Genomic DNA, 21,885 nt, shown 5'->3' with positions numbered 1-21,885 from the left:
TGAAATATCAGATGTTCACTATCATTAAGAGCATTTCGTATATACTTGTGCAAATCAACAGCTTGTTAAGTTACGATAATTATTTCCCTAAGAATACTTTTAAAATTTGGGTTATAACACAAAGATTTTAAAAGTTATAAACGTCGCATGAACAACAATAAGTTTTTAGTTTAACTACTTATGACCTTAAACATGTTATAGACTTTCAGTTTACAGAAGCTAGGACAGAAAACCGTGATATTTTTTTATGTTTTTTTTTAATGTCCTGCAGACATGGAATATGGCAATGAAAAAGGCATTAAGCTACAAAAGGGCTAACTGTGATCTTCCCACCGCGGGATTCGAAATCCAATTTTAGCATTGTAAGAACTGATACTTTCTTACTTCTGAGCTATTGGAGACTGTGTTCTATTAAAATAAATCCTATTTATTTGTTGCTATGTTGCAACACCCAGTACAAACGCTTATTAGTAACTTAAATCAGTGAATTGACTTCAACAAAAACTTGTGGACGAGGCAGTTATAAATTTGACTAAACTCGAAACATTCCAACCTTTGATTCGATATTGTCAATGACCTTTCGGTTGCTGAGAACATGTTTAATTATAGATAAGTGAATAGATTGTTTTGTAACATTAATGCATTCTGAACGACTTAACAATACCTCCAAGGTTAATTTTTAATAATTTTACCAATTGAACATGATATATTGAGAATCGTTTTTGTTTGTTTTTTTCCTAAAAGGAACAATACATCAGACAAATTCCGTTTTCACGATAAACACTGAATTGCTAAGGGCGTTACATCGATTTCAATATTTATGGAAAATATGTTGAGAAATATAATTTTACAGAATGAAACTTCATAATTAATTCTCTATTGAAGTATCATCTATATTCTGCGTTACTTTTACAATGTTATATCACTTTGTATATTCCAGTAAACACACATCTTAATCCGTTACTTACGTACCCGTCACGGGATAAGAATAACCCATATCTATGTATGAACTGGGAAACTTTTCCAGGGCTTTCTCAGGTTTATTTGGGCTGAGTTCTCCACCAAACATAGTAAAAGGAGCATATAAAGGGTACCATTTAAACTTATCCGATTCCATGTAGTTCTTAATGGCAGGCATTTGTTCAAATCGAGTCATGTACTGCTTGAGGTTAGGATACTTATTTAGACAGTCTGTTTCAAAGAGTCGGTGATGATCCAAAGTCTCGTACCCAAGAAAATCCACGTATGTCAGTCTTTCCCCCACTAGCCACCGTTCAGAACCCAATAATTCTGACAACAACTTTATCTGTTCGGGAAGACGTTCTAGGTAGTCCTTTTTCACTTTCTCATATAACTCAGGAGAAATATAACAAGTTCTTATCAGGCCCCATCTCATGTCATCCAGCTGCTGTTCCAACAAATCAGCACGAATTCGCTCTTCTTCTGTCTTAGCGTCTAGATTCGTTTTGCGAGCTAAATATCTCATAATGGCTAAACTCTGGGTCAGTTTGATGTCACCATCGATGTAGTAGGGAAGATTAGGAAATTCTAGTCCTAAAGACAGTTTTTCTTTTACCCAGTCTTTACGACTCCAGTCGGGCGGACCGCCATGAACATACAGCTTATTTTCGAAGTCTATTCCTAAGTATACCAACATGAACCGAATAGGTTCGCCAAGACAGCGAGTTCTCCAGTATCCTAACACTGGCGACATGGCGTGTGTAGTGCTGCAACTAATTAACTTCTGAAGTCCGAGTACAAACCTTCTTTATATTTTTATAGAAGTATATCACGTGTTTGCGCCGCTGCTTCCTCGTGAAACTTTTTTATTGGTTTAAAAGTTCTTATTTTTCATGTTATATAATCTTAATAACTTGAGATTTTTTAAATAGATTATGCCCTATGTATAAAACATATATTTGTATTAAAAAATATTGTCACATGTTATTTGGAATGAAGCTTTAGGGAATTTTTTATTTCTGGAAAAGGCTTAACTTTCTAACACAAAAGTGTTTTTAATAAGAATTAATAAATACAAATGCTACTTGAAAGTTTAAGGGTATGTGATTAGGTTCTTCAACCTCTCATGAGATTTTTAGTGAGTTTGTTTGTAATTAAGTACAAAGCTACACAATGGGCTATCTGTGCTCTGCCCACCACGGGTATAGAAACGCGGTTTCTAACGTTATAAGTCCGCAGACATACCGCTGTGCCATTGTGGGGCTTTTTAGTGAGAAAATTGTCGCCCTTTCAGCCTTTCGTTATAATGTGACGGTCAGTTCAAATTTTACCACTTCTCCCTGCATTGTTTCCATAATCCATCTAGTATGCGAGAATGACGGTTTTTCAGTGCCCATTTCAACAGTCCAGTTGCACAAAAACACATGTCTTCGTATGAAATAACATGAATACATGTTTCAATTTCCATCTGCTTGAGATGTACGACAACCGAGCATGTATTTCATGGAAGCAGCTGTGTACACACAAGACTTGTGTTGCTTTTCCAGTTGAGATTCCTTTTTTGTGTTGCATAATGTTATCTGGGAAACGTGGCTAGCTTTGTGTTTTTAAATTCTTAATTCTTACAAAACAACGCACTTTCCTTACCACAGCTAGGATACGACTTGTTACAGGTCTCTTTCTGGATGGTCACGATATCCCAGATTTATCCACATTCCGTTGTGTTCCAAAGTCATTAAGTAAAAAGGATATATCCGTACTGAAAATTCTAAATTCTCAATCTGAACAAATTTTTTTTGACTTGAATGAATTAATATTTTACTTTAGAAAGGGATGTTACATACCCTTCCAAATTCACTAAAGTGATAAACTGTCTGTAGCATCACACTACTACGAAACGCGAAACAATGTAAAAATGTTGTTCTGATACAAGCCATTCCACCGTGACGTTGTGGTTGTCACGATTTGCTGTTTGCACATCAAAATCGTTTAAGATTAAATATTCAACCCTGTATTTATATGGGAAGTTATAACACAACTTAAAATGGTTTACCCATATTTTAATTACACCCTATGAGAAAGCAAAACTGGTGTAAATATACTATAACTGTCTTCTCCTTTTCTTAATTTGTTATTCGTTTTTAAGCATAAGCAAAGCCGGTGAAACACTAGTATCTTCAGGGATAATAAAGATAAAAGTATACTTAATGCTTTGCCAAAAATACTAAACAAGTGATGAAACTATGTGCCATCCTCATCCACATAGCAGTTTTATTTCTACTTAAAGATTCACAGGACCATCAAACATCTACTCACTCCTACAGAAACACATATGTTAATCATTGAAAGGGTCTGTAACTTCGGAAGTTGCTAATTCATTTTCACCCTGACTCCTACAGCCATATCAATGGCTTGGACACTATCTGTTACAAATAATCAAAATTCAAATAGTGAAAATGAAAACTGACACCAACATAATGAACTTTTATTAAACTTACTGTCGTTGTTATAGTACTGTCTATGACAATGATAATTAATTCAAAATTGAATAAAATTACGAAATGCCAGTCAGTTGCCATTTAGCAGTAATTATTTTCAAGGGAGAAACATTTAATTTATATGTGTACTTTAAAATAAGAATTAATAGGATATACCAGCAATGGGCTGAAAAAGGTAGGACACTAAGACGCAAACTTAATTAAAGTCATATGCAACTACTAATGAGCACAGCTGCGCCAGCCACCCTATCATCCCACTATGTAAAGTAAATTTAGTGGATAAAAGTGCATATTTGTTATGGAAGCTCGACAGCTTCTTAGCAGTTCGTCTTAATGAAGAACAACATGTGTCTTAAATTTGCTGCTGATATACAGAGGGTAGAGTACGTCATCTTAAAAACGTTTTGGACTCTGCAAATCAGCAAGTCACATGATAACCACAGCTAATATAAAGTTGCAGTAGAATGGAATATATCAGACCCCTATTTTGACATTGTTTGGTAATGCATTGACCACTCTTGGGAGGAGTATGTAACAGCTCTTTTTGATGAAAAATATCTATACACTCAGACCATAAAGATGTATTCAGATGAAGAACTTAGAATTTTGAGGCTTTCAGATTACCCAGAAAGAGATCTGCAACAAATTGTACCCCAGCTGTGGTAAGCAAAATGCAGCGTCTTGTTACAGGTGTAAATCCACGCACACAATGGTCAGTTGCAAAAACATTCCATGTGCCCCAGGTAACAGTATACGACACAATAAAGAAGAATCTCTATCTGGAAAAGTGACACAAATCATACGTATACAGTTTACCTTCACAACATATTCATTCAACCACTGCATACCTCAAATGACTGAAAAAATGAAATGGGTATTCAAGCTATTACATATGAAGTAATACTAGTCAAGTCGCCAAATGCAGAGCCTATAGATTTCTATCTGATCGTACTGTTGAAACAGGCATTGGGAAACAGTTATCCTCCTACATTAGTTGGATTATGAAAGCTTGCAGGGAGGAATGGTATGCTTTGCACGTAACAATCTTACACTGAAGTTTTTTGCAGTGGAAACAATGCTGCAAGGCTGTTTTCAATACGTATAATCTCCATATAGAGCAGGTTGAAACTCACTCTTGGCTTCTTGTTGTTTTAGATGCAGGAAGTCTCAGTTATAATATGTGAGAAGTAAATGGTTATCTGGGTAATATCTTCCCCTGGTTCAATGCATATTGGCTAGGGAGAACCAAAAATCTCATCTTCATGATCAGCTAGGTTAAATACCAAGTATTCGAGAAGTTCCTTTATAATATATGGCTTCAACTTATCCATGTGTTCACAATAGGAATAAAATTTATCTGGGTGGTCATACGTTTCAGGATGTAGCAAAGATCTCATAAATGGTACTTCAATGTTCGAGAAAGGTAGGCCTAATTGTAAAGCTGCAAAAGTGTATTGCTATTGAAAATCTTAAAACACATGATAGATAGCAGTTTAGGTTGTCAAGGGATGGATCCACCCTACAAGCAAGAAAGAAGTCTGCAGCTTCCTTGACTTTGTGTCATACAGTTCATGGATTTTAGTTAATTTCTCAGCAAAAGCTGAACTATTGTTTACATTAATCAAGACTGATTCACATTTTAGGTATGTTGCTGAACGTGATCAAACATTTCACTTTGGTTGATACACTTGCATTGGTTTATTCTAGGTAGGAATATCGTTACACACTGGATTCAGACACCAGTAACAATCATACTGGAGTATTTCTATGATAAAATGTGAAATGAAGTGATTACTTACGCTGTTTAGTCCATTAAGTTGGCTAAAGCTTATCCACTCACTGATAACTTAGTAAAGATTGTGACAGATATGTTGGTTTAAAGGTGGACATCTTGCATGAAGTCACTGAAAAAGTCAACATTGACTTTAATATACTGTGAAACAAATGTTTTTTTTATGTTTTGTAAACCTGAAATGACTGAAATAATCAAACCCCTATTTTTAATCATGACATAATGTAGCAATTTACTGGCTATAATCCAAAGTTGTTAATGTTCAGGTGGTAAGTAACGTCCCCAGTAGATCTGATGTGCAGTCCACTACTCGATGTAAACATCTCATAACGTTTACAGAAATATGTAAAGTGGCTGAGGAATATCATTGCTGGTGGATATACGTAAACACATCAATAACTGTATAAGATAGGTCGTACACTATAAGCAAACTTGTGAGGGATTTTTGAATGAAAAACAGTCTAAAATCAGAGGGTTTGTATGTAGTTCTAGGAAAATCTGGTTGCATGTCAAACTCTCAGCCTTAAATGGACAGGCTCCCACCTCATCATTTGTTAGTTCAACACAACAAACTGCGAGCATTAATGTAATCTTGTTACAAGAAGGCGCTGCAAATTACATAACGTGGGATTTATCAGAAATGGTTGTCTAAATGACATGAAACTCACGCTGTGCATCGTGAGTGCTGAAAGCAATATTAAGTCTGTTTTCATCATCCAGAACATCCTGTCAGTGTAGTTGGGGAGCAAGAAGCGGGTAAGATTGTGAAAGTATTTTTTTTTGTTTGTAGTGGTTGAGCTTTTTGTTAAAGATCAACTGTGTGAACAAATGGATTGAAAATGTTTACGAGTCATAATTATATTTAAATCCGTATAAAAATATTTTGTTTAAAGAATAAATATATATGAATCGTTTTGTCTGATTTCAGTCCATGTTAAGTCTTTTAATGCGACTTTATCAGTTTATATTTTAACTTTTATACATACTGTTTTCTTCCAGCAAAGCCACATCGGGCTATCTGCTGTAACCACCGAGGGGAATCAAATCCCTGATTTTAGCATTGTTAATCCAAAGACTTACCGGAGGACATTGTACGTATTATAGCTTATATAATGGAAATTTTAGCTTTATGTTCAATGCTGTACTTTAGCATAAAAGTTTCTATTTAAGTTAGGTCAACTTCAAATTTGTGCAAGAACTTTTAAAGGCAAAGGAAAATCACGAGAACTATATTTACTATGGGATTGTAGAGAAAAACGTTTGTGCTTCAAAAGGACTCCGATACAAATTGAAATTATGCTCAAAAACATGCACTTATATACAAAATGACACATAATGTGTTCATAAAACAAATCTTAATACAGAAACAAAACCGTAAATGGCAAATCATACCCCCAAAATAAAAGGACTAAGACAGCTTTGCATTATCATAAAAATATTAAACCAATAATAACAGTAACGGGATATTAGGCAGAACAGGCTAATTTACAAAAAAAAACAAAAAAACAACAAAACAAGTTACTCAAACACATGTGAAACAGTCTGCCATGGATTGAAATCAGCCAGAGGCTATAATGTAAATCACATTCAGTAGTATATGTCTACATAGTGACAAACTAAAGCCACGAATATATATATACCTGAGTGTTGGTACATTAAAGTAAAATTTATAGGTGTGTCAAAACTGTTAATACGAATAACATTTTCTCCAGTTCTACATGAGCAAAATTTAAGTTAGAATAACTGACTTAATTACATTTAGCGTTCATCTACATTGCATGAAAGATTTCAGACTTTAAGATAAAATAACACCACAGTGTTATAGAATAAAACAAAATTATCAACTAATGTATAATAGCCCTTGAGAAATGGTAAACAAACCGGTCATCGTCATAAATATCATAAAATCAAATGATTCAAGCTAATATATTCAGATATACATAGAACATAAGAAGAACCAGTAGTTTATCTAGGGAGAGAGATTTCTGTTTGATAGGACCCCTCCCCTCGCCTCTTTATGTTTTTCTATTTGACATTAGTATACAATTTTAACTTTTCATTATCAAAACTCATTTAAGCTAATTTTTCTTCCAAGACTAAATTTGGTGATCTTTTTTCCAAATTCTTACAATGTTTTAAATATTCACTATGAAATCTCTACTGCCATGTATCATTAGTATTTGAATGGTCCGGAGTCAGGCAGACTTCACCAGGTAATTTGCAAACCTCCCACACACTCTTGGGTATTTCTAGACACATCAATGTAAAAACTAAAAAATATGTACATAATCAGGCTCAAAAGCAGTGGTAAACTTAATGCCAAACAAGAAGATAATAACCAGAGAAGCTTTATATGAAATTAAAATATGGTAAAATATTTTCTTGTACATTTATAATACAGGAATCCAAAGTTAAAATAACTTTGTTCAAAACATAGGATCACATCAGTAATTCCTGTATAAAACCTTAAGAAAGCTACAAATCATTTATAAATGAATAGATAAATTGAGTACATTTACAAATCACAATACATAACTCGTAAATATTCGAGGAAATAAAATACGAACTTTGAAATAAAATAAAAAGCCACATTTGAACATGACAATAATGAGGTTAATAGAGGGAATATAGTAATTAAGCATAGCTCAAAATGATAAAATAGAAAATATTTACAAGCGAAATGTAGCACAAATACATCTTCTGGAACACTTGCAAACACTATAAGATAAGTCGAAATATATACATTGAATGCACGTGAAACAATTGAATAAAGATAATAAAAGAATAATATTGGTAGAATTATATGGGTGATTGTAAACAAACGTAAATTGAACTTAAGTATACAATTTAAAGGAATCTCAAGTCAGGGTTGGAGTTATATATACAACTAAAGTAAAAAATAAAGGCACATTGGAATTACATATTAGGTAATATGAAGGAAGAAAATATTTACACTGAATAAAAGCTAAAGGTTCTATTTCATTATGTGTGGTCTGTGTGGACATGTAAGAGGAGTTTTTCTATTGATGCTGTTGACATCCCATGAGACTTGGAAAACGTTGTCTTATGCTTTCTTTAGATCAGCCTGCTGCTCTCAGAGTTATAGCAGCTTTCCAGGTACTTTAGATGTTTTCCTCAAGACTATAATCTCTTTGTTCATTCTCTTCTTGTAACAACATAATCCAGGCTTCTGTACACTTGGTTGCGTGGATCTGGTAGTGATGGAAATTATTGAGATCCATATGCTTCGTTTGATTTATTTATTTATTTTTGCTGGCTTTGATGGGATCTTTATTTTCAGGCAATCATGGTAGTATAAGGTGGTTATGCTGTTTCCTTGTAATCATTTCTTGCTGTACAGAACCGAAGGTTCTTTAGGAGTTTAGATGAGGTTAAAATTTGGGTTGATGATGTGGTTGCTGATGCCTTGGCTAATTGTTGATCCTGTCCAATTGCTGGTTTGGTATTCCTAGGCAAAACATGAACCAATGGTAAACATTAAGTCTGCAATATGGAAGATTCATAAAGATCTACTTATGGGAAAATAAGTAGAAAATGGACAACAAAGGAAAAATTCGAACTTTTGAGTAGGACAAGATATAAAATCTTTATTATACAGGCTTAAAAGCATGTCATACTTTTGCACAACTACCTGGCTTCTATGACATTTAAGAACTAACTGGATGATAGAGAAAAAAGGCAAGAGATTTCTTCCCACACTGTATGTAGAAAGAATTATACCTATACTAAACTTTCAAGGCAGGCTAAAAGACTAGTGATCATATTCCAAGGTTACCTAAATCAGGGATAGCGGTGGATGCTGATGACTATCTGTTTTTTTTGTTTTTTTCTAGTCTAAAACACAAAACAAACCAATCAACTGTGACATATGTATATCTTTTTAATTTCTTAGACAAAAAATCCGGGAAAAAAATTTTAGCCGAAGTCTGAAAAATATGCAAGTCAAACGCAACAGAAACCCTACCCCGCTCCTCTGTATGATTTGTTTCAAATCACGAGAAGGCACTGGCTGAAGAAACCCTCCCTCTTCGTTGCGTGAACAAACTACTACAGAGAACTGATACATGGCTTTTGTCATAGTTTATAGTTCTCTCAAGTTGAAGAATCCCTGATAATGTAAATTAATATGTTATTATAATACTACTGTCCCATTCTGTTTATTATGATTCTTGTTCATGTCCAATATTTCTAGATTCGTTCACGGGAGGTGTAGCTGAAGTATTTGTATAGGCTTGTACTGATGGGTTCTTTAGTCTTATCAGCTGGTTAATAATCTATTTTCTCTATATTCTTAATAGAAGTAACTAGATGTTGTAAAAGCTTATTTTTATACCATCACTTGTCCCTTCTATTTACTATAATTTTGTACTGTTGCACTTTGTAAAATAAATCATATTTCATATTATATTTAAAATATGCTGTATATGTTTATTAGTCAAATTCTATGCAAACACGTCACAATATGTATAACTATCAATATATATATATATACACATATTATTGTATGTTTTTAAAATCACAGCACATAGCTCTTTACGTCGGCACATCCATATTTTTTTTTAAAGTTTTAGGTGTAGAAAACCTTTCCTTCTTTACAAGTGTACAAACGACTAGCGTGATTGTTTTATTTTCTAACTACGATAATGTTACAGTTTCAAAAACTGTGCCCCACCCCAGTGGCACAGCGGCATGTCTGCGGACTTACAACGCTAGAAAACGGGTTTCGATACCCGTGGTGGGCAGAGCACAGATAGTCCATTGTGTAGCTTTGTGCTTAACTTCAAACAAACAAATCAAAAACTGTTGTTCGGCATGTTCTGTGTCTTGAGAGAAAAACAGTCATATTTTAATGTTTCATTAATGGGAGTAAAATATCCGTATGTAAGGGAGGCGATCTATTTAGTTAGATCTAATTCGTAATGCAATCAAGGCAGCCTGAAAATGAATTACAGTGTTTCTGCGTTTTGTTTTTAAAAAGTAATAAAAACTTAAAACAGGTTTCGGATCTCAGAACGTTTGTAAAATAAGCTCAAAAAGTAGGATCATCAATTTGACAAGAACACAACTGATAGTAGACACACTTCACAAATACGTGAACACAATTGATAGTAGACACACTTCACAAATACGTCAGTCGGCACTTTTCAATAACGACCTCATATCAAAGTATGATTCTATATATTTCATTTATCGTTATAATTACAGGACATGTCAGTTTACGTATATCTCTTTCACTACAATCTAAAGATTTTAGACCTATGACGTTCAAATCAGGTGCAAAAAACAGGACATCTCTCCTAAATCATTGCAAACTATTGCATTTCCCAATAAAATGTTTTTTTTTTATATATATCACTATAAAATATATTTTGATAAAAATTAAAGGAAATATTCATTTTATATGATTTTAATTAACGTAAAGCTTAACGTACAAAAGTGCTGAGACGCATACTTTAGTTATATGAAAAATATATAATGTTTTACATAACTAATTTATAAACATAACGTTCCATTTAATTTACAGTGTATGTTGTTTATAATGTTCCACTTTCAACTCAAAATCTTATTCGAATTCGTACAAATATTTCAGAGTGAAATTTAGAATTTTGATTTTGTAGTATTGTGACTAGTGCTTGCTAGTTACAGTTAACCATTGTTTGTTTATTTTTAGATATAATGTTTGATCAAAATAAGACATTTCTGATAGTTATTGAATCATGAGTGAAGGTTTATTGGCTGACATAAGATAGATATAATAATTATCAAAATACTGTGTGAAAAAAAGAGAGAAAGAGAAAAAAGTAGATTTTTCGTTATCAGTACTATAGTGCAAATATTACGAACATCTAGATTCTCTTAGTCTAGTTATTGCAAAAATCTTTTTTGTTATTAGCATCTCTAGTGGAAATTTAACAATCTAGCATCTAGCATCATTTAGTCTGGCTAACAGTAATGTTTTTAAAAAATATATACAATTTGTTTACTTGTCTGGAATGTCCTTAGTGGGTCAGCAGTAGGCTTACGGACTCACAGTGCTAAAATTCGGGATTCGACTCCTCATTATGGACAGACAGCAGAAACCCCATTGTATAACTTTGCACTAAAAAACAAGTCGTGTGGAATCAAAATATTTCTATTTTAGCGTCTCTTCTGATGAAACTAATAAATTATTAATTTTCAACAAAATGATGAATGGCATGGTCTATATAGTTCAAGCCTTCAACGGCAAGTTTGGGGCTTATAGTACTAAAATTCGGGGCTCAATTCCGGCAAATATTCCATTATGCAGTGTTGTGCTTAAACAAACAAATAGTTCTTGTTTGTAAAGAATATTACAAACTGTGCAAAATAGTTTGAAATATTTGTGTATTTTCATTATATATCTTCAAAAGCTCATAAAGAACTAATTTTTCAGTCGAAATCAACTCACATTTTGCTAAATAGTTTTCGAAGAGATAAAATATGATACACATAATGGATTGTCCAGACCGTAACGTTCTAATAAAATGTTGCTGTGTTGTAGAATACGTCGCCATCTGCTGACGTAACAAATAGGTTTCGTTCAAATGTCAGATGTACGTGCATATATATATAATATACCCAAACACACAGAGGTCGTGACCAATTAATATAAACGAAAGTCAGAACAGAAGCCTGTTATCAGAACGCGTGGTGGATCTATGATAACTTACCCTATTATAAAAAGTTATGACGTCCAGTCGATAAGTTAAAAGAGAACGATGGCTATATGTACACATACACACAACAGTACACAAACGTGTATGGTTATTGTTCGAATTATCTCAACCATCTAAAAATAAACATACATATTCTACTCAAATATTCATAAAATTATAAATCTACCCATATTCATCCCTGAATTCTATGTATATACATATAGAGGGCTACTAACGGTAATCTAAACAAAACGGTTACTATGGTAACTCTTAACGCTTTGTATGAATCAAACTGGCTCTTTACAAATCATAGGAATACTTTTTTTTATTCAAGAGCTAACAATATTGAATAATTTTCTGCCTAACAACAGCTAACCTTTTCTTAATTAATAACGATGGAAAATGCATTTCCTAACAACGCTTAGCGTTTTTCTATCGAACGGAATTAAAACTTTTTTTTTTAACCAGTTAACGCTAAGTCTTTTTTTCGCTTTTCTTACACAACTATGCTTCTGTTTTTAGTTTGTTGTTAAGCCCAAGGCTGCACAATGGGCTATCTTGGCTCTGCCCACCGTGAATATCGAAACCCAGTTTTTACATAACTCTGCAAAAAGTAAAAATAAACAAAGTTTAACCCTCTCCCCAATGGCTTAGTGGCAAGCATGTGAGCTTTAACTCTAAAATTCGTGTTCCAAGAGCACGACGCAAACAGTCTGTTATGTAGCTTCTTGCTGAACAAACAAACAACGTTAATCATTGTTTCACAGATGATAAGATTAAACTGTTTTATCTATCAAATTATGTTTCTTAAGGTAACTTAAAACCATTTATTGCTTTGTTTTCGTAAGCTATCAAGTCTGTAAAAATTCACTTCAACTTTGTTCGATTTCTTTCAAACTTTCGTGTAAGGCTACACTGAAGGCTTTCGGCGCATAGTCGTTCCGAACTAATTTCGAACTGATAGACTAGAGAGGAGGCAACTAGTCAAAAGCAGCCACCGCTAACTCTTTGACTACTCTTGTTTGACTGTAATAGTGGGAATTAACTGTCACTCTTACAACGTACTACGTCTCCAATGTGCGGATTGCGTTTTTGCAGCAACGGGCCACGATCCATAAATTCTCGGATTTTAAGTCGAGTACGCTAACCAGTAGGCCAGCAAGCACGGCCTTCATTATTCGGAAAAATATATATGCAAACATCGAAAGCAAAAAGACTATTTTGTTTCAAAATATTTTAATTAATATACCTTTCTACAGAACAGAACTATTTTTTATGTCTGTCTTTAAGCGCAAAGCTATAAATCTACTAGCTTTGTTATGCCCTCTGCTGGTATCGAACTCCATATTTTAGCGCATAAAATCCGTAAGCCTACTGCTAAGTCGCCGGAGGCATTCCAAACAAAATTGAGTCATTATCTAATAGTCTGGTCACTCTAATACAAAAAGTTCCAACCTTAAATAAATTACAATAACAACAAATCCAACTGCAATATGTCCAGAAAAAACTGTGGCACATCATATCAAGGTATATCTTCCAGTGGCTCAGCGGTAAGTATTAAGTTTTATTATGCTAAAAATAGGGTTTCGATACCCGTGGTGGACACAACACAGATAGCCCATTGTGTAGCTTTGTACGTAACTATAAATAAATTAATCAAAACCTTTGCCCCCTCTGGCACAGCGGTATGTCTGCGGACTTACAACGGTAGAAATCGGTTTTCGATACCCGTGGTGGGCAGAGCACAGATAGTCCATTGTGTAGCTTTGTGCTTAACTTCAAACAATGGCCCGGCATGGCCAGGTGGTTACGGCACTCGACTCGCAATCTGCGGGTCGCGGGTTCGAATCCCCGTCCCACCAAACATGCTCGCCTTTTCAGCCGTGGGGGCGTTATAATGTGACGATCAATTCCACTATTCGGGTAAAAGAGTAGCCCAAGAGTTGGCGGTGGGTGGTGATGACCAACTGCCTTACCCCTAGTCTTACACTGCTAAATTAGGGACGGCTAGCGCAGATAGCCCTCGTGTAGCGTTGCGTTAAATTCAAAAACAAAAAAACAAACTTCATACAACAAACAAAACTTTAGTATCATGTACTTGGAGAAAATATATTAATAAAGGTCATAAATATGACATTCTGTCGGAAAACCCACGCATTTGACTTCATTGCAAATATCTCATGAAAACAATAACACAGAGTATATATTTTCAACTTAAAGATATACCACAGTCAAATATTTATTCTGGAAGGTCCACCAAATTATATCTCCATCATCGTTTATATTGGCTGCTGAACTGTGAAGTTCACTCCGCATGTTTTAAGGAAGTATATTTCAGTTTTACAACTGTAGCAGATCACTTGGTGTGACTGGCAAATTTGTGTAGGCTGGGCTCAAGAGACCTTAGTGAACATACGATCCCTAATCCAGAGGAACTATAAGTGTTTATCTTATTCGCTCTCTAATATGATAGTATACCTTTAAAGAATGATATTTTGTTCCTTCAATCGTAGAAGAGAAGACAGCATGCCTGACCAAAGTTGATGATAGTGCTAAAGTAAGTTTTCCTTAAATTTACTATGACATAACTTGTCCAGTCTATCATTCACATTTTCATTTTACAGGACCACCAGAGCCTGTTTCCAAACCGTCACAATCTCTTGTCTGCTAGACAAGTGTTACTGGTCCATAACTTCGTTAGGGAAAGCCTTTTGCCAATATCAAAGAGACACGATGATGAATCACAACATCCTCTCTGCAAGTGCAAAAAGGATGCGATTAGAGACTTCAACCCATAGGTAAAGCTTGGTTTACTTGACGTTCCAGTTCTTTCTTTTTTTTTAATATTGTTAGATTTTGTCTCTGAGATGAAGAATATGTTACTGGACTCAGGTTTTGCATGATACAACAAAAGTACTAAAAGATCAGAGTATTCACCAATTACCACAGGTGGTTGGCTCGCTACAGATTCCAATATTTTTACACAATAAAGAAGTCAATATCTCCTATGGCATGGAGGATTTTGCACCTGTCCTCTTCAAGAGCACCACTCAACATGTAGATTAGTTTGTACTAATAAGGATTTTCCTTTGCCAGAAATAGCTCATTCTCGGAGTAGAGAACTATGTAGCTATATTTTCATATCTTATAATATGTACTCCATACACCAATGAATGAGGGTATATGTTGATCCGCGAGGCCGTACCATCAAAAACATGTTGGACTTATTCTCCCCGAGGCTACTAAAAAACTGATATTTCTGAACTGAGCAAATGCAATCAGCCAATACAGCCTTGTTTTCTTCTCGTTGGAATACTGCAGAACTTATATCTGGACAGTGATGGTACTGCCTCCGTCATATTTTGAGGAGCAATGACCATTCTCCGAAATAGCAGCTGGGTTTCTACATGAACAATCTTATAATCAATCTTCACTACAAGCTTGTTAGCAAGTGTTATTGTTTGTTTTTTACTTCTATTTAAATAAATTGCGCCTGATTACTTGAGTTTGATCATTTATTATGTGCTGCATGACTTGTAGCCAACTTCCGACAGCATTTTGTTATGGGTCGACTTTCATACCAAATGTAAACATAATAAATTTCTGTTTATTGTTATATCAATAACAAATACGAAAATTAGGTATTGTTTCTTATTGGCAGTACTTTACTTTCTTCCTTGCCTCTCTCTGGTTGTCCATTCGCTCTCACATCTCCCGGTCTCCTTCCCTTTTCTTTTCTTTTCTAAACTTCTGTTTTTTCAATATATCTTTTTTTCAAAATCACACTAATAGGTCCCTTTCTCTCCGACCTTGCATATTTGTTTTCTGTAGTTGGGATTATAATGCTCAAAATTGTAGAGGGTTCTGTAAACTTTACAGTAGCTAAATAAAAAAGACAGTTGACCCCTTCACTAATTCTCTTACTACTTAGTTCTGTAGTACCCTAATCTCATAGGGGCTGACAAAAGTCGGCTGTTTTCTCACTTCTCTCAACCCCAACCGATTCTTACTTCAAACTTTATAACACTATGTTGCTTAATCATGCAAAATACAAACAAAACGCTTATCTAATACAGATTTAGTGTATACCCGTCATTGAAATCAGTTGATGCATTTACGTGTGTCAATTTGGATGTAGAATTGCACACTCCAAACAAAAGCCAATTCCAATAAGAAGAGATCAAGAGGAGCCAAACAAGGTGGATTAATCTAGGGTTTATCCAAACTTTTACGTTCAAGAACAACGAGTATTGAATATGTTTTGGTAAACCAATTTTTCTATGTTTCTGATACGGTGTTCAGTAATCTTTTCTGAGCCAAAAACTGTTATATTTGTTTTATTTATATTTGTTTAATTTAATTTTTTACATTTACTGAACAATAAGCAAATACATTTGTCTGTTTGCTTGTTTGTAGTTAAATACAAAGCTACTCAAAAGGCTATCTGTGCTCTGCACACCATAAGTATTAAAACCCGGGTTCTGGCGTTGTAAGACCGCAGACATACTGCTGTGTCATTGGGGGGGCAGTAAATACATATTCTAGGCTCTTCTCCTCTCTGAAACTTACTCACACTTGTACACAAACACACACACGTTTATCTGTAAATGAAATACAATAATGAGTCTTGTCTAAAAATACCCAGTGGAACAGAGGTAAGTCTACAGATTTATAACACTAAAAACCGGATTTCGATACTCGTGGTGAGCAAGTAGAGATAGCCCATTGTGTAGACTTGTGCTTAAATACATAAAACAAACAAGAAAATAGCTTAAATAAGTGGGTCTGACATGGCCTGGTGATTAAGGTGCTCAACTCGTAATCTTTGGGTCGCGGGTTCGAATCCCCGTCCCACCAAATATGCTCGCCCTTTCAGCGCTAGGAAACTGCTGTTCCCCTTCTTTCGCTCGAGACTATGGTAGGGGCAACATTTTGAATATTGAATTTGTGATTTTAGGGCTTCAAGTGGTTAACCATTAGATGGCTTGTTTTCTGAACTGAGTTCTCATGTAACAAACAGCCGATATCGGACTTACGGTCATAGATGTCAGTTCAAACTCACACTATTGGCAGGTATTTCGATTGAAATTAACTATTTAAAAAATAATTAATCATCGGGGGTGCTCGAAGTTAAGTGAAATCTTCGCCTTTTATTGGTTACAAATAATACAATAGCAAACGTCTGAGAGAATTTTTACACGTTTTGAAAGAAGAATGCTCAGTGGAAGGCATAGCATTTCACAGTACTTTATTGCTGATACCTTCATAAAGCAAAAGCTTTATCAGTGGCAATTTCTCACTTGGAATTGATAGTTTACATCGAAGATATATATAATGTGAGTGAGAAATTCCACGTAAAGTTATAATGCTTTAGAGTGTAGCAGAAAATGCTAAAATAAATAGTTTGGACTGGAGAAGCGTCTTGCGATATACAGAAAGTGAAGTTTACCATTTATATATATATATAAACATTTAGAATACGAAATTGAAACTTTTATGTTATTAAAAATTGGTCTATAAATTATGTTTAATGCCAAATTTATTGATATACATTGATAATAAAGTGGTTTAATTAAATTTGAATATAACTGTAAAAGGTCGTGACATACACACTTTGACCTATTCGTAGCGAAAGGGTTAAGATAAAAAATACTCTTTTTCACCTCAAAAATCTTAAATGTCACTTGCGTAATCTCTAAAACTTCCTAAATACATTTCATACCGTTTTTTCAGTAAAACTTTATATGTTTCTGTCATTTTTCTTACCCTAACTCTATACAATGTTGGTCAATTTGACTGACATCGTAACCACACAAAAAATCTAAATAAATCTAAATACCCATATCTTTTCAAGAATGACTTCAAATAGTAATATGAAACCACATTTGTTTATCCTTTAATCTACAGTTAGTCTATTTTGAAAGTCCTGTCCATGAAAAATTTGCGTTTGTCCATCTGTCTCTTTTCACTCTTTGTCCATTGTGAATTTTACAATCTTGCTTGAATTCTTTATTGGTATTTAGGTCTATTCTTGCATGGACTGAGAACAATCAAATATGTTTATGACCTCTTCTTCCTTCTTTACGGCTGTTGATATTGTAGTACGTGAAAATACTACGCCTATTACTACATGAGGGTCCTATCCCAAGCACGAGTACAACATCTGACCACTTCCAAGGCCGTATCCATGTATGTAGTGGATTAGTATACTAAATTTCACTGTTTAAAGTGACAGGTTTACCTGCTAGTAGTAAATGACTTGTTTTTATACTTATAATATTAATGAACAAACAAAAAATATCATGGATAGGCATTTATCAAATTAGACAGTTTTGAGGAATCTGTCTATTCAAATGGACAGTTGACGACCTCGAAGTGCATTCAGCATTCCGGTTTTCCGACAATTTAAAAATTTGGTCATACCAGCGCATGATGAACGCGAATGATTTTCCTGATACCTTTGGAAAATGGGGATTATAGCTCGCAGTACCTCTATAGAGTCAATTTGACTCTATTTTAGGTCTTTAGGTCTAGGATTTCTTTGCTAAGGAAAAAAAAAACGACGTAACGAAGTATATATAACAAGTTGTTTTTAAATTTTAATAATGATTATTTTCTCAGATTTTAGATAATCCAAAAACGATGAAAACCATGTTGCATATTGAGGGCACTTCGCATCGAAAAAGGTGAAGTTCGAACCCCGAAACCTCACCTGTATCCACTACTGCCAAAGCCGGCATGGCCAGGTGGTTAGGGCACTCGATTCGCAATCTGTGGGTCGTAGGTTCGAATCCCCGTCCCACCAAACATGCTCGCCCTTTCAGCCGTGGGGGCGTTATAATGTGACGGTCAATCCCACTATTTGTTGATAAAAGAGTAGCCCAAGTGTTGGCGGTGGGTGGTGATGACTAGCTGCCTTCCCTCTAGTCTTACACTGCTAAATTAGGGACGGCTAGCGCAGATAGCCCTCGTGTAGCTTTGCGCGAAATTCAAAAACAAACAAACAAACTACTGCCAAACACGAGTTCAAAGACGTGACGTCATGTGCAGTTTAGTCGCTACATAATATTCTGTTTAAGGAATCATCTCAAATTGTGTACATGTCTCAGTAACGTTTTTTCTGTAATAAATCTAGGGCTATCACAAATGTATTAAGATTTTTTTTCATGTTTATCCTATTATTTATGTGTGGGTGTATTTTCTAATGCGTGTCATTTTAAAACAAAATTTTAGCGTTGGGGGACTATTTTTTTCAGCGGGCGTGGAGCTGTAGATCCACCAATCATCACCTTAATCCGGCCCTGCTCTTTAACAGTATACATTTTACATCGATTCCTAACTATGCTATTCAACTGAGAGAAGTACCAATGATTATTTACATGGAGCTTGAACACTGAAGATTCTCAATAATTTGTAGAATAAACATCGTTTCAAATGTTGAATTAGTAGGGAAGGTTGGATCTCGAATTATCTACTGGCAATAATCATTGATTATACTTCGGCTGACAGTAAACTGGTGTGAAATCAACTAGCCTCTTATTCACGAATGGAGAAGAAAAACGTGATTTTTTAGACACGGTTTTGTGTGTTTCTATGATGATTCAGCTAGAACTACATGCTTGTTTTACAAGTAGTTATTTTGTCCCATTTATCAACTCCACTGCTTTATCAATCCAAAACCAAAACTAACTGTTAATTTGTTGTAGTCAAGAGTTGTAATAAGGTTACCTATTTGCACGTAGTTCTCCTCCTGATCTGGTCTTTTATTTCCTTTTTATAGAATTTACTTCGTACCATTAACGAAGATAACATTAACTTCCTCGTAGCAGTTTCTACTATTGATGCATTTGTTTATGTAAAAAAAAACACCATTGGTTCATATTACAGCCTGGAATGCATCTTGGTTTATACTTGACACATACATTTCCCTTCATGGTCAAGCATCATTATATAACTTCTACTAGCATGCACATCCTTTCTTTATATGTTTTTATAGACCTGTTCAGTGTAAAATATTGACAAAAACTCGTAAAATTGGTGATTGAATTTGTAAACGTGTTATTAGGACCAATCGGCTTACTGGGTAGAACAAGTGTTTTTCATCGTCAAATAGACGCAGATGACACACACACCTGATCAATAACCACTATGTAAGTTTTCTGGGAACATTAGAGACCTTGCCAACACTAAGAAAGGGTGAATGTACAACATCATGAAGTGTTTCATCATCTCCAGTGGTGTTTGTGAATATAGAGGAGGGGACAACAAAGTTATACATTGGAAAAAATCAACCACACACATTGTAACAACGTACTTCTGTTGTCAAAGGCAGATTAGCATCTTGATGCACTAGGCTATACCCCTTGGGTCGATACATTAGTTCTGACGTCTGACAGAAATGGATAGTGTGAGCAAGCCAAAGACTGTATTTAGCATTAAAGTTGGCTTTTATGAATTTCATGACTTGCTAGTTAACTTGTGTAATGTACTACCACTTTGAGTGGCTGGTGTAGATGAAACTATAAGATTTGGAATGGAAGAAATGTCTCATTTTTATAGATAGCGTACTGGTGTTTGGCTGTTGCACGTTTCAGTCTGCAGCTGAAAACCTAAGAATGTTATATCATCAGATAAAGAAGGTAGGCTTGACAATGAAGCTAGGGAAATGTAGACTTACCGATACAAGTAAGGAATTTATTGAGCATGTAGTAGACAGGCATGTGGACTCATGGATACAAGTGAGGAATTTATTGAGCATGTAGTAGACAGGCATGTGGACTCATGGATACAAGTGAGGAATTTATTGAATAAATAGTAGACAGGCATGTAGAATCATAGATACAAGTGAGGAATTTATTGAATAAGTAGTAGACAGGCATGTGGAATCATAGATACAAGTGAGGAATTTATTGAGCATGTAGTAGACAGGCATGTGGACTCATGGATACAAGTGAGGAATTTATTGAATAAATAGTAGACAGGCATGTAGAATCATAGATACAAGTGAGGAATTTATTGATCACTAACACTAGTACATTAGTCAGATGCAAATGGCTTTAAATATTGTTTGTTGTTTTGATTAAATCAACCATATTAATCATGTTTTTTTAATAAAAATCAGAAAGATTTGTTTACGTAACTAAATATTTTGATTAAAATCAATAAAAATAACAATGTGCAAAGGAAATAAATATTTTCTTTATTATCGTTCCATTTAATGAAAACAAGATTTATTCTCTTCTCATTGCAGCGCAACATAAATGAAAATTTGCCGATACCAAATGGTTTTGTAAAGTCATCATATATCTAAGTCCTATGAATACACGCAAGCAAAGCAAAAGATATGGCTGAAGCAAGCCTATTTAGTTGAAGGTGTGTGTGCACATGTTCGAGAGAAAGCACCAGCGATTCTCACTAAAGGGGAGTTAGAGAGTAGGTATGTATATGTTGAAGAAAGAGAGGGAAGGAAAGAGTACAAATGAAGACTCCACGAAGTTTTTAAGTCATTTTACCAAATAATTAATCATTGATCGAATGATTAGGAAAAGTCCTCAACCGGAGAATAAACGAAAATAATAGCCTTCTTGATCATACATTACCAAAACAATCAGGCCTTTCCAATTTGCCAAAAATTACTACATTGGTCACTTTGGCTTCAACTTGTGGTCTGAAAACGGACACATAGCTCATGCTACTTTCCGCACAAAATTGTATCTGTACCCCGAGTTTGGAGTTTGTAGCTTTAGACATGCAGCTGCGCAAAGGAACAGACCAAAGAGAGAGATATATATATTAGATCGTCAAGAAATCAATGTCGCGTTTTGGAACACTTTCATTAATCACCCCCAAAAACGTCAATCACGTATAATAGTAAAACGAACCGCCTAAACGTCACGTTAGTGTAGCCTATATAATGTGTAAAGTTCAATATACTCTA

General features: G+C 34.7%; 1 pseudogene; it reads right to left on the bottom strand.

Annotated features, from left to right (window-relative positions):
* Positions 1-421: 421 nt before the first annotated feature.
* Positions 422-1,735, bottom strand: LOC106457592 (annotated as a pseudogene).
* Positions 1,736-21,885: the final 20,150 nt, after the last annotated feature.

This window comes from Limulus polyphemus, unplaced genomic scaffold (assembly GCF_000517525.1).
Source record: "Limulus polyphemus unplaced genomic scaffold, Limulus_polyphemus-2.1.2 Scaffold350, whole genome shotgun sequence".
Lineage (NCBI taxonomy): Eukaryota > Metazoa > Arthropoda > Merostomata > Xiphosura > Limulidae > Limulus > Limulus polyphemus.
The sequence above is the reverse complement of the archived record's forward strand: the minus strand, read 5'-3'. Positions and strand labels throughout refer to the sequence as shown.